Below are 15,009 nucleotides of genomic sequence, written 5' to 3'. Positions count from 1 at the left end.
CTTGAAGTGAGACAGAATTTGTGTTGACAAAGAAGCTGTTTATGCATAAAAGACAGCAGGACTTTACTCTGTACTGGTGACAAAGAAATAACCTTGTGACGCCTGATTGCTAAAAGAACAACAGCAGATCGGATTTTATGAGGCTACTTCACTGTTGAAACACATGCATTTATGAAGCATACCACAGTAAAATGAATGTCTACATATGTAGTTACAAATTGGCTGTGATGAGCCAAAGTGGTTTGAAAATGGTAAGCCAACTGCTTTGTTTATAGGTCTTCTACCTTCACTTCCTCTAACCCAAGTAAAGAATTTGCAGCGCTATATGTTCACTGGCTTTGGACTTTGCTCCAAGTTTTTGTACCACCTTTTGGACCGGAAAAAGCTGATGTAACCTAAACAAGCAGTTGGGTTTTGATGGCACTAGTTCGCTGATGTTGGCTTGTTGTGTCACAGCCCTTGAACTTTAAAAAGAGAATGGGATTCAGAATCATTGAAAGACATAACAACACAACACTAGAGTACGGCATGAACCTCTGTTTGCACCAGCGTACTCAAACTTTCACTCACTGACCTAATGCTGGACAGTGAGAACACACCTGCCTTACTAGACTGGACAGCATCCCTCAGATTGGGGTTGAGTTGAACGTTGCCCCGTGTGAATATCTTGGGTTATTGGTCAGAAGTGAAATGGGAGATTGCCCGGCACATTGGTGCAGTGTCAGCAAGTAGTTTGGACAGTTTATCAGACTATTGTGGAGAAGAGCCAGATGAGCCACGAGGCAAAGCTTTCAATCTACCGGTGGGTTTAGGTTGCAGCCTTCACCTATTGTCATAAAATTTGGTTAATGACTGAAAGAATATGATTGCAAACAAGTCACGTGATCCCCAATAAAGTTGACAGGCTTCACCTTAGAGATGAGGTTTGGAGTTTAGACATTTGAAGTGAGCTCAGATCGGAGCCACTGCTTGTTTATATCAAAAATTAATAATATATCAGAAATTGGAGGTGTTTCAGTCACATCCAACTACCAGAGTCCCCAGAGTACAGTCCATCTAATGTGACCTGGAAAGCCTCAGGATTCCACTCAAGGAATTGGAAAATGTTTTTGACAGAGGGACATCTGTAATTCTATGGTTGCAGGATAATAGACATCAAGGTACAGAGGACAATCCGAAAGCCATTGATCTTTGATCAGTAGCAGATAAATTCTCATCTATATTCTTGGTCTCATTTTAATTGGTACATGTAAGATCTGCAGTCAGCATCATGCAATCATTTGCAGTTGACTAGTTTCACAAATTGGTTTTAAAAGCTGATCTGTGTCATAATTTCTCTGTGACCATGTCATCTGGGGGTATTTGCTAAAAAGGACTGTCACTGAAGGCTGCTAGATGCATTAGAGCAAAAACCATACTTTAACAATAGGATGTAAAAATCTCTTACCAAATAAACCTATGAGGTGTTTTTTTTTTTCTGTGGGAGAGCCTCACAAATACACATACTAACCAAACTTAATGACACTCTACAACAGTAACAGTTACCGAAACACACCCAAAAGTTGTGGCCACAAATATTTCAAAACAGAGACAGCAAGCAGATCACAGAAAAGGATAACTTTGTGACAGTAGATCACCACTCTAGGACACACTATAGCTGAAGGATATTGCTTGGAGTCTAGGTGCTCTTTGTCTGTACCTTCTCTATTATTTCTTTTTTCAGGACACCTTGACTGATATAAGTGACTGATATAAGTGACCGGTGCTGATGAAATTCTCAGAACCCTCCACTGAAACAAGTGAATGCATCAGCGAGTCCTAGAAAATGGAATCTCTACCTCGGGAATCTCAAACTCTCCACTGAGAATTTTTATAAAATTATAGTTGGGGACATGGCAAAGTGTCCGCCTCACAACCAGAGATCATAAATCCCCCAGTGTATACCCCAAACTTATTCTTCCTCCTTCTGCTTCCTAGTTCTTTCCAGCACATCTCATTAACAATCAATCTTTTCTTTTTTGGCCTTTTTACTTTTGCTATAATAGGACAGGAAGATACTGTATTTTCTCACCTTTTCCGCTACTTCTTTCTTTACTCCTCTGCATGGTCCCCAAGACCTTAGCATGAAGTCTCTCCTGAGGTGCCATTTATCACAAAATAGATTTCTCCTGTTTTCTAGTTTCTCTGGAGGGTACTCCATCTCTGAGTCCCAGCTGGAGCAGGCCTCCAGAAATTTCTCTTAGGTAATAACTTCCTCTATCATAATATAATTATATAATTATGTGTTAGAAAATTATTATCTACTTCAAACTGATGGCAATACTTGCTAAATTATATTGATTAAATATTTTTTTTTAAATACACCTTTCATTCAAGGACACCAAAAACTTTTTTCCATAGAAATTAAATTTCACACAACCTAACTGCAACTGCTAATATTTCTTGTAGAGAACCTATTACTTTTTATTAATTACAAAGACTATGTTGACTATTAACAGCAATGACAAGTTGCAAATGCTCGTACTTAATATTCGTACTCATAATGTATTGTACTTTTATCATCAAAAGTAATCAAAATAGTCAAAATGGGTGTAAAAAAGTAAGCGTAAAAAATGAAAATTACATTGCTTCAAATTGATTAATTAGCTTAATTAATTTCTGATTAAGGAATATTTCTACGACTAAATGTACATTACATATATTGCTTTAAAAATGCTATGCTTTACTCTGTTAGTAAATGTTGTACTTATGTGATTCAAAAAAATATTACCTTGGAACATAATCCATCCAGTGAATATGTTCCCTGCAAAAATTTAATTGAGTTTACAATTTAGTTGCATAGTGAAATATATTTTAAGACATAAGGTCACCTCAAACAAGAATAAGTATTTATGGAAAAGTACATATCTGATGAGTGTGTGCAGGGTTCATTGAAATATATCAATGACATTCATGCCAATTCTCCATGTAGCTGCACTTCTTTGGCAAATAAAAACGGCCGTCTCCTGATATACATTACATTCAGATCCAAACAACAATCATTCTGACCTGTATTAAACAGTTTCCCTTTTTATTCCCATCAGACCCCAGAGGTGTCCACGTTCTCCACCAGACTATTGACTTGCTGGGTGCTGCCACTGTGCCCCACATTAACTCATCACCTTTGACTTTCAGAGGGGGCAGAATGGCATGTTGCTCTAAATATATTTGAGAAAATGCTGCTCACTCACAGGTTTATTTACAGTCATTTTGCTGGGGTTTAACATGCTATGCATTTTAAAAACAATAAAGCCTATAATTAAAAAAGAAAAAATGTACTAACTATGAAAAAGACTTATATTTAAGAAGAAAAGTGGAAATAAAGCTCATTTGGAATTAGTTTCAAAATTTTGTTTGCTAATCTTTGCTGCAGTTTTTGTTGCTTCTTGGGTTCATAAGTACGTATATACTGTGGTTGGCCTACTCAAAGTTAGTTTTTTCTTCCTTCTTCCTTATCTCAAAGAGCTTTTCAGCTAGAAGCAGAGAAATATTTTGATATAGTGAAGTCACAGGGAAGTTTAAAAGCAATAATGTACATTTGCACCCTAAATTAAAGGAAGAGAAAGCAAGTTGAAAATTGGTAAAGTTGCCCTTTAAGCACTGCAAGGCCCTTTGGCTTAGACACATGCTTACGATTAGATTTAGGCACAAAAATGACAAGGTCAGGAAAAAAATGTGATTTGACTTGATTTAAATTCATCACCAAATGTCACTTCAGTTACAGCCAATTTTATGTCAAGTTTTATCAAAATTAAATAAAAACCAGAGAAGATTTTTTGGTCTAATCTCACACACATTTACCACATAACCCTGTTTTATTAAAGCATTAGTGCATTGGAGTTCCTCTAGTTTTGAATAATACTAAATCTAATACTAAAAATAAACAAACTCAAAAGCATGAAAAAAATGGATATTGCCAAAGATGCTGGTTATTATATTTATCAGGTGAGAATAGGAGAATAGCTGGGCTAACATGTCCTACATGCCCTGCAACATGCAGAGGTTAACAATGACAAGATTGGTAAATTCAGTCAGCTCCAGACAAAGCTTATTGAGTTGCTGCTGGAATAACAATGATCTCCAAATACAGTATATCAGATATTCTTTACTCAAATAGATGCCAGCAACTCTGCCTTTGGATGATTTTTCAGTTAGAAAAATAGGATAATTAAAAACAGGAAGAAGTTGAAACTTTTTTCCTGACAGGTAAATTCAGCAGAGAAACAAAACAGTCACACAACTGTGGAGACACATCCAGTTAATTAAGCTTTTGCCGCTCATGTTATGCAGGTTCAAACTTAATTGTTCAATTCAATATTTACAAAAAAATGACCACATTTGATGAAAAGCAGCCTTTCACCACATTCATGCATAAAACTGATTAAAAATAATTGTAAGTGTTCATTGTTAATTTTCTGCAATGTTTAAATCAAAAACTGAGAACTGTCTCAACATAATATAATTATAAATAAGCTCCAGCGATAAAATTCAAACTTCTGGCCAAAAGTGTTTTTATAGTTTGGTAAGTCTTTCAAGCAGTTGTTCACACATTTAAATTAATGAACACATTGTTTAGACACTGAGGGCATTCTTTAAAAAGCTGAAGTTAGGAGACTCTGAGGTTTGAGCATAGAGATCTGTGATGTACATAAAAAAAGAGGAAAAAATAGGTTTAAGTAATGGTCTGCACTTATATAGCACTTTTCTACCTATTGGCACTCACTGCTTCTTATTCACCCATTTACACTCACACTCACACACCGATGGGGGAGCTGCTATGCAGCTGGCCAACACTCACTGGGAGCAACTCAGTTGGAGTTTAGTTTCTTGCTCAAGGACAACGTGACATGTGCCCGAAGGAGCTGGGGATTGAACCAACAACTGTGAGATTGGTGGACAACCACTCTATCTTCCTGTGCCACAGTCGCCCCTAAGGTACACTTGGTGAATTAGGTACACCAAGCTAAAACTAACATCTCAGCAATAGATTCTCAGAAGGGCATAATGTTCAGTTTTTGTTAACCCAGACTGAGAAAGGACTTGATTCCACTGTTTTTTTAAAAATGCCAGAGGTTAATCCACTTTCATTCTGTGAATCATACCAACATCTGTGTGTTCTCAATGCTGATAGGTAGCTTTTTCCTTAAATGTCAAACTATGTTTTCCTTTTGACAGACTGCCTTTCTTCATTTTATTAGTTTGGAAGCAACACTGTGTGTCTGTGTGTGTCTGTGTGTGTGTGAGTGTGTGTGTGTGTTTAAGCCCTCAGGCAGACATTGCAAAGTGTAAATTGCTTTTTTACTTCATCTATATACTGAAAAATCAACAATCTGCAGTGAACTCTATTTTTTCCATCTTATTTTGTCAATAACACTAGTGTCACAAGTAGAGCACACAGACCTCAGGGAATCCGCCGTGTGTGGTTTGTGTTCATGTCTGTGTTGGTACATGCATGTAATTTAGATTCCATTAAACTCCATCTCTGGAAATCACCTGGGATATGGGGAGAATAATGTGTCCTACAAAAGGGTTAGAATGAGAGTACAAAGAAAAGGTGGAAGGAGGATGACAGATTTTACACTGTGGATTCCAGCTCATTCTTTAAATATTGCTAGACTTTCATAGGCATTGTGTGTGTATGTGTTGGCCTGAGGCATGGTATACTGACCCGCTCTGTCTGTAAAAATTCAAGTCTGCTGCTTGAGAAAGGCACAATTTTCTGAAATACTTGGCCATCTTTGTATTAAACTGGAACCTGACAAAGCCTTTCTTTGAGTAACTTATATCGCTATATTTTATTGAGACTGAAACGCTTGGTTTGTTGCTTTGCTATACTTTTTTACGCTATACCTTTTGCAAAATACGCTATTTTTTGTAGTAAAACTTGCAAATCTTAAATAGTATGTGAGCCTCCAGGAGTACTAGTCCATCTGAAGGGGAAATTAAAGGACGGTCGTAGAATAGGCTAGGAATCCGACAATGCAACCCTGTCTCCTAAAAATTCCATTCCTATACAACTAAACTGCATAATTAAATTTTTTTGTCAAGCTTAATCATAATGTTCTGATGCAACCGGTTTTCTGAATGAATTAAACTGTAAAGAGTTGCCAGGAAGTTATTGGGGAGGGTGGTGGATGTACAAGTATAGGACTTTGTGTTAAATGACTTTTTCCTGTATTTCACCAGCCCTCGATCTTCCTGTACCTGCCTAATCACCATAAAATACTTTAACCCTCTGGGCTCTATGCTGGTCGTGTGTGTCCACTTGCCCGGCACACTTTTTTTTTTGAAATGTTAGCTGTATTAATGCATATGGAATGACATTTCTCCAAGGGTCTGGATATTTTTCAGATTTATTTATTTTTCTACTTCAGCTCTTAAATATATCAATAATATACTGTATACATACAATTTTACAACTTGGCTCCATCATGGCCACTTTTGGCACACTGAAACCCATGAAAACAACATTTTTTAGTTTGTTGTTATTTCCAGTATTAATTCATACAATTTAAATCAATTAAAATTGTTTTCATTCTAAACTCAACACTTATTTAATCTTATGTCACTTTTCACTATGTCACAATTTTATGTAATATTCTTAGTTTCCATTGGGGGCATATGGTGGCTTACTACACCTCAGTGGAGCCAATGTATGAGTGATCTTGAGGATTTCAGATAATTTCTGTGTGTAGACGGAAAAAACATTTGCTTATGTGTAAAGTTGCATCCACAAACTCTCCCACCATTTATCCTACATGCCCTATCGAGGGAAGAATGTGCTTTTTTGAGCACAGGGAACCAGCAGTGAGCGTCGTGGAAAAGAGGAAGCCTGCAGCAATACTGGAGTACTAGCAAAACTGGACTACTGTGCAAAGGCGGTATGGATAACCTAGACAAGGTTGTTGACACCTACAGTTCCCGAAGGAAAACCAGCTGTTGGCCACTGGCTGTCTTCTACAATCTCCTGGATGTCTCGGCATAGAATACCTTTGTTCTGTGGAAATCAATCCATCCTGAGCGGGAGTCCTCTAAAACCTACCGATGGAGGGCGTTCCTGGAAGAACTGGGGCATATGCTGGTGACCCCAGCAATTGCAAGATGGCCTTGTCCCCCACGTTCAACAGCTCACGTTGCCATTGTTGCCAAAATACAGCAGTTCGAATAAGAACATGACCCACAGCCTGCGTGTAAAATGAGGGGAAGGTGCAAACTGTGTACCTACAGGAGAACGGCAACAACTTGCTCCAGCTGTGGAAAGTGTGTCTGCTAGCACCACTTTACTGTGGTTTGCACATCCAGCCAGACAAAAACCAGTCCAAAAGAAAGGAGATCAGGCAGAGCAGGGAAACGAGAGTCCAAACATGAGAGAACAAGGAGACTGCAGCACTAAAAGGCATGTGGCAAAGCAACAGGGAGCAACAAACAGACAAACTGACAAAGGAGTGAGGGGAAAGCCAGGTTTAAAAGGACAAGGAAGCAGGTGAAACTAATCAGGACAAACAAGGTAGGTTGATAAACCAAACAGACTATTAACAGGAAGTGTCACAGGAAGGACAGCAAAAATAAAAGCCATGGGCAGGAAATAAATGTGGGAAAAACGGGCACAACTAAACACAGGAACAGGATTGTGTAATTTAAAGGGATAAAATTCTGAATTTGATGGAAATTTTGCTCTTTATGAACAGCACTGATACAAATTTTAAAACATTTATTACAAACAAGCTGAGTGGGAGTTTTTATGTACTTTGCATTTCCTGCACAAATATACTAAAATAATAATTAGCAATGTTCTTAATCAGTTACATATCTCAGACTTTTCTATTAGAGAAAAACAGTAACAATTAGAATATAGAAAACAATAATTTTTGAGGTTGTTTTCTAACAAGTCAAGACAATTTATGGATATTTTATACTTACAGCAAGAACAGATGTTAATCAAAAACACTATGCAGTAAAAGTATCAGAAAATATAAAACATCTAAAAAAATTACAGACTCAGTGTGTTCTTGGTCAAAAATGGCCACAAACTGAATGGATAGTGATTTTGAACAAAGCCAGAGGTTTAATAACATTGTAGTCTAGACATTTTACTACAGGATCGCATATTATGGCAGAAAATGAAAGTGGATATTTTGCTACAAGATCGGATATTTTGACAAAAATGTGTTGTCCGTATACATTTCCACGTAATTATTAATTCCATTAATTGTTATCTCTACACCAGTGTCCTACACACTGCTGAAAAAAATAAAAGGAAAACGTTTTTGTCAGAGTATCAGAGTTCAAGTAAATTGGACTTTTGGGATATTGATCTGGTCAATTAAGTAGCAGAGGTATTGTTAATCAGTTTCAGCTGCTTTAGCGTTAACAAAGGGTGCACTAAAGGGGTAACAATGAGACGACCCCCAAAACAGGAATGGTTTTACAGTTGGATGCGATTTGACATTTTTTCCCTTCTCATCTTTTCTGACAGTTTTTTACTAGCTAGTCATTTGGCTAGGCTCAGTGTCACTACTGGTAGCATTAGGTTATACCTGGACCCTACAGAGGTTGCACAGGTAGTCCAACGCCTTCAGGATGGCACATCGATACATTTAACATTTGCTATGCTTTCCAGCACAGTCTCAAGAGCATGGAGGAAATTCCAGGAGAAAGGCAATTACTCTAGAAGGGCTGGACAGGGCTGTAAAAGGACCTCAACACATCAGCAGGACTTGCATCTGCTCTGTTGTGCAAGGAGGAACAGGATGAACACTGCCAGAGCCCTATGAAATGTCCTCAAGCAGGCCCCTGGTGTGATCGTCTCTGACCAAACTACGGTAAATGGTAAATGGTCTGCACATTTATAGCGCTTTTCTACCTATTGGCACTCAAAGCACTTAATACTGCTTCTTTTTCACCCATTCACACTCACAATCACACACACTAACTCATACACCGATGGGGGAGCTGTTATGCAGCTGGAGAACACACACCGGGTGAAACTAAGTTGGGGTTCGGTGTCTTGCTCAAGGACACTTCGACATGTGACCGGAAGAGCCACGGATTGAAGCCTTGGATGAGGGTGTTGATTTGTGGAAAATAGAACAGATTCATAAGGGTGTTCTGTGGGCCTGATGTCCTCTAGTAGGCCCTGTATTCACATTGGAATTTTCAATAGAACAACCAGAAATGGCAGGTCCATCGCTGGTGCCCTGTGCTTTTCACAGATGAGAGCAGGTTCACCCTGAGCACTTGACAGATGTGAAAGGGTCTGGAAAGCCATGAAGGACATTATGCTGCCTGTAACATTGTTCAGTTTGATCGGTTTAGTGGTAGATCAGTGATGGTCTGGGGAAGCATATCCATAGAGGGATGCACAAATTTCTACAGGTTAGACGAAGGCACCCTCAGTGTCATTAGGTTTTTAATGAAATCCTTGGACCCACCGTCAGACCCTACACTGGTGCAGGGGGTCATGGGTTTCTCCTGGTGCATGACAATGGCCGACCTCACATGGCAAGAGTATGCAGGCTATTTCTGGAGGATGAAGGAATTGATACCATTGACTGTCACCCATGCTCACCTCACCTAAATCCAATAGAACACCTCTGGGACATTATGTTTCAGTCCATCTGAAATTTGAAGTTTTTCTTAAAGATACTGTGTTGCACATTTATTATTATTTTGTGGATCTATGGACAGTGTATTTGTGTGCACTCATTTAATGTTTGCTGTATTTGTCTTTATTTTCTGTTATGCTATTTATTTCTACTTTTTATTTTATTTTATTAAAGCTGCAAGAATCCAAGTTATTGTGGACTTTGGGACAAAAAAAAAAAGTATTTAAAATTCGTGATAGGGTGGATAAAACTTTGCGCTTCTGAAAAATACCTAAGTATCTTGAGCAGTGGTCTTTTTTCAGCAGCTGCTCTCTCCTGTGCATACTGACATGCTTGATGTGGTACTGACACTGCAAGCTTTTGGCTGCATGAAGCCATTAAAGTCATAATCAGTAAACTTAAAGGCAACAGCTGACAGTCATCACAGAGCAGTATTAGGTGACAGTCTGTCGTGCAGCAGGATTCTGACAGATGGTGTGTGTGTTGGGGTGGGTGGGGTGTGTGCAAATGGCACAGCAAACAAGCGAAACATTAAGCCCAAAGTAATATTTCTGCTCTGATCACTGCATTTTATGGTCAAATTGTGCACATGGATTGTGTGTTTTAGTCTTTGTAAATAAATTAATTAAATTATGAATATATATTCTAAAATTGAGTGAACATACAAATCAATCAAGTGCTTCTTAATCCAAGGTAGAAAGTGGCCCATGTTGCTTTCATTTTAATGTAGTTATACCGCTGTTATACTGTTATACTACAAATCTCTTCCTGCTGCTTAAAAAAGTGTGCAATGGTGCCAGATTACATTATATGCTAATTTACAAGTAATACTATCTGCGTCTCTGCTAATAATGTTTTCTTCAAAGAGAAAGGCAAGAGTTTACAGGCAGACCTGTTATGGATTAAGCACTTTTTGCACGTTTAAATTTGTGCTGCACTTTAGCCATAGAAATTAGTCACTAAATGCTTAGAGAGTCAATAATGCTAAATGTGGTTTGCCAAAACTATTCCAGAAAGTCTCAAGTCAAATGTGGCAACAGAGTCATTGAGTTGGAAGCAGTTTTTGTAAAGAACTGAAACTGTTCATCGATCGATCGATCGATAGATTAATTACATAATGCAACTGCAAGGGGAATGCAACCGCAAGGGAGCACAAGCCAGTGTATTCTTGTGCCAGTACCAAGTCTGGATAAATGCAGAGGGTTGTGGCAGGAAGGGCATCTGACTTAAAACACATGCCAAATCAAACATGCAAATCGTGACAATGACTTCCATACCGGATCGGTTGGGGCCCGGGTTAACAACGACCACCACCGGTGCTGTTGACCTACAGGGTACCCGTGGAAATTGGACTACTGTTGGTCGAAGACGAAGGAGGAGAGGAGGAAGGTGTGTTCGTAGGCAGAGAGAGAAGAGGAAAGCTATGAATTTAGGACTGAGAGTAGGGACTTTGAATGTTGGTACTATGACAGGGAAGGCTAAAGAGTTGATTGACATGATGCAGAGAAGGAAGGTGGAGATACTGTGTGTCCAGGAGACCAGGTGGAAAGGTAGCAAGGCTAGAAGCTTAGGAGCAGGGTTCAAGTTGTTCTACCATGGGTCAGATAGAAAGAGAAATGGAGTAGGAGTTATCCTGAAAGAGGTGTTCTAGAGGTGATTAGAGTATCAGACAGGTTGATGAGTCTGAAGCTGGAAATTGAAGGGGTGATGGTCAATGTTGTGAGTGGTTATACCCCACAGGTAGATGAAGTGATGCAGAACATCCCTAGAGGTGAGAAAGTGGTGATTGGTGCAGATTTCAATGGGCATGTAGGTGAAGGGAACAGAGGTGATGAGACAGGTAGGAGGGTACTCAGTGTGTCATCTGGAAAGAGGAAAGTGGACAAGGAGACTTGGTGGTGGAACGAGGAAGTTCAGGAGTGTATACAGGGAAAGAGGTTAGCTAAGAAGAAGAGGGACACTGAGAGGACTGAATAGAATAGACAGGAGTACAGGGAGATACTGCGTAAGGTGAAGGTAGAGGTGGCAAAGGCCAAACAAAGAGCATATGAGGACTTGTATGCTAGGTTGGACACTAAGGAGGGAGAGGTGGATTTGTACAGGTTGGCCAGACAAAGAGATAGAGATGGGAAGGATGTGCAGCAGGTTAGAGTGATTAAAGATAAGGATGGAAATGTATTGACAGGTGCCAGGAGTGTGATGGGAAGATGGAAGGAGAACTTTGAAGAGTCAATGAATGAGGAAAATGAAAGGGAATGAAGAGTAAAAGAGGTGACTGTTGTGGAGCAGGAAGTAGCAAAGATTAGTAAGAGTGAAGTGAGGAGGATGTTGAAGAGGATGAAGAGTGGAAAGGCAGTTGGTCCTGATGACAAACCTGTGGAGGTATGGAAGTGTCTAGGAGAGGTGGCAGTAGAGTTTCTGACTAGTTTGTTTAACAAGATCTTGGAGAGTGAGAAGATGCCCGAGGACTGCATGAGAAGTGTACTGGTGCCAATTTTTAAGAACAAGGGAGATGTGCAGAGCTGTGGCAACTACACAGGAATAAAGCTGATGAGCCACACAATGAAGTTGTGGGAAAGAGTTGTGGAAGCTCGGCTGAGGGCAGAGGTGAGCATTTGTGAGCAACAATATGGTTTCATGCCTAGAAAGAGTCCAACAGATGCAGTATTTGCTTTGAGGATGCTGATGGAGAAGTACAGATAGAGTCATAGGGAGTTGCATTGTGTCTTCGTAGACTTAGAGAAAGCGTATGACAGGGTGCAGAGACAGGAGCTGTGGTATTGTATGAGGACGTCTGTGGTGGCAGAGAAGTATGTTAGAGTGGTGCAGGACATGTATGAGAGCTGTAAGACAGTGGTGAGGTGTGTTGTAGGTGTGACAGAGGAGTTCAAGGTGGAGGTGGGTCTGCATCAAGGATCGGCTCTGAGCCCCTTCTTGTTTGCTCTGGTGATGGACAGGCTGACAGATGAGGTTAGACAAGAATCTCATGGACTACGATGTTTGCAGATGACATTGTGATTTGTATTGAGAGCAGGGACCAGTTGGAGGAAAATCTAGAGAGGTGGAGGTCTGCTCTGGAAAGGGGAGGAATGAGGCTTAGCCGCAGCAAGACAAAATACATGTGTGTCAATGAGAGGGACCCAAGTGGAACAGTGAGGTTACAGGGAGCAGAGGTGAAGAAGGTGCAGGACTTTAAGTACTTAGGGTCAACGGTTCAAAGCAATGGAGAATGTGGCAAAGAGGTGAAGAGGCGAGTGCAGGCAGGTTGGAACGGGTGGAGAAAAGTGTCAGGTATGTTGTGTGATAGAAGAGTATCAGCAAGAATGAAAAGAACGGTTTTTAAGACGGTGGTGAGACCAGCGATGTTCGGCTTAGAGACAGTGGCACAGAAGAAAAGACAGGAGGCAGAGCTTGAGGTAGCAGAGCTTAAGATGTTGAGGTTCTCTTTGGGAGTGACAAGGATGGCAGGATCAGGAATGAGGACATCAGAGGGACAGTTCATGTTACATGTGTTTCAGATAAAGTCAGAGAGGCCAGATTGAGGTGGTTTGGACATGTTCAGAGAAGAAATTGTGAATATATCGGTAGAAGGATGCTGAGGTTGGAGCTGCCATGTAGTGAGAGAGGACATGAAGTTAGTTGGTGTGAGAGAAGAGGATGCAGAGGACAGGGTTAGATGGACGCACATGATTCGCTGTGGCGACCCCTGAAAGGGAACAGCCGAAAGGAAAAGAAAAGATATAGTAATTAATAACATGTTTTTTCATTTGTAGGGAGTTGAGGGAGTTGTGTGAAAAATTGAATGATTGAATATTAAGATAATTTAGCTAAAGTAGAGTTAAACAAGCCCTGATTACATGAGCAACAATACCCAACTCATCTGGCTGTTTGTCCAGCCTTACTGTTATTTTTCTGCCAAACAGAAAATGTTCAGAAATGTTAAAAATTACCTAGTGCTACAGCTACTTGGTACAGTCTCAGTGGCTATGGAGGCACTGCCCTTTACTGATAGAAGAACACAGCAGAATATGTGAATTATTAACACTTTATATTAACAAAATGTCTGTAAAAGTTTTAATAAAAACATCCTTTCTAAAATATATAACATTTCAAGCTACAGTATAATTCTGAATTATTTAGATATTTAAAGGAGAAAGACGATGAAGATTTTGTATTATAACCCACCCCACTATGTTTCTGTAACTAATTTTGGGACTAAGCCTAAACCAAAAGCATGCACTTTTAGTCTCACAACCAAACAACATTGTAGTGCAAGTGGAAGAGGTCAACATCTAAAATGTTCTGATAACAAATAATTGACATTAAAGTAGGAGACTTCTACGTCAGCAAAAGTATTACAAAGTTACAAACACATTTATATTGGATTGTAAACTCCTTTTTTACAAAAACTGCAGCAAGCCTTTTACTTACTGATGTCACCAAACAAAATTTGTTTGATATTATTTTATTGCAGCCTCATTTAGTTGTTTTTACCCCCCTATTTTAAAGAGGCTTATTCAGCAGATGAAATACATGTTCCAAATGATCTACCTCCACTACCACGATACGCTTTAGATCAGTAAAATCTTGTCTTCCTGCACTGTTAGGCTGTGCCATTGCTTTGGTAGAGGTTAATCTTGTTCTCAGTAATCTAATTTCTGTACTTTTTTTTATAAATTTCACTACTGATGAGTTATTTGCATTTTGTGGTATGGCCTATGGATTTGTGCTCAAATTATTTTTTCAAATACTAGATTGTGTCACGTCACCACTGCTCTGTGAAAGTTGTGGTGTTTTTGTTTTTTTCTAACAATGCTCCTGTTACCCATTATTGTTTTTTCATTAGCCAACTCATTCTGTTTATGGTGATCAGTACAGCAGTAGTTTCTTTTAGTACATTCCAAATTGTTGTATTGGTTATACCCATGTTCGTGCAACACCTTTTGATTGTTTTTCCTCTCTTTTCTCAGACTTCACTGTCTGTTATAGAAAAGCAAGTCATGTTATCTGGTCATGTTCATTTTATCCTTTCTATAATCAAAATTCAAAAGTGGTCTTTTATAGCCATTTATTGTTTAGACAATGTCACAGGGGACCCCTGGGTAACAAATGACAAACATGTTTCCCCAATTTTGCTCAAAATAAAACCAATACTCACCTAATCATCATATAGTTATTTTGGACTCCACTAATTCTCATTAATTTAATTGCCTACGTTTTATATTTACAAGCTAATTCAATATAGATTTTCTAGTTTTTAACTGTACTTTACATGAGTTGATCTTGAAATTGTTCAACTTGAAATGATTAGTTGAATGATCATCTTAGAGATCACTTGCTTCAAAGATTTTTTAAGAAACAAAAT

At 39.1% G+C, this 15,009-nt stretch overlaps 1 long non-coding RNA gene across 1 annotated transcript in view; it reads left to right on the top strand.

The window, feature by feature from the left end:
• LOC137131270 (uncharacterized) overlaps nucleotides 1-3,187 on the top strand; it is a 28,136-nt gene extending 24,949 nt beyond the window's left edge. The window contains exons 2-3 of the long non-coding RNA XR_010914975.1: nucleotides 2,180-2,243; nucleotides 3,084-3,187. This is a non-coding gene — a long non-coding RNA (uncharacterized lncRNA). The remainder of the gene's footprint in view (nucleotides 1-2,179; nucleotides 2,244-3,083) is intronic.
• Nucleotides 3,188-15,009: the final 11,822 nt, after the last annotated feature.

This window comes from Channa argus, chromosome 8 (genome assembly GCF_033026475.1).
Source record: "Channa argus isolate prfri chromosome 8, Channa argus male v1.0, whole genome shotgun sequence".
Lineage (NCBI taxonomy): Eukaryota > Metazoa > Chordata > Actinopteri > Anabantiformes > Channidae > Channa > Channa argus.
This window is presented reverse-complemented; position numbering and strand designations above follow the sequence as displayed.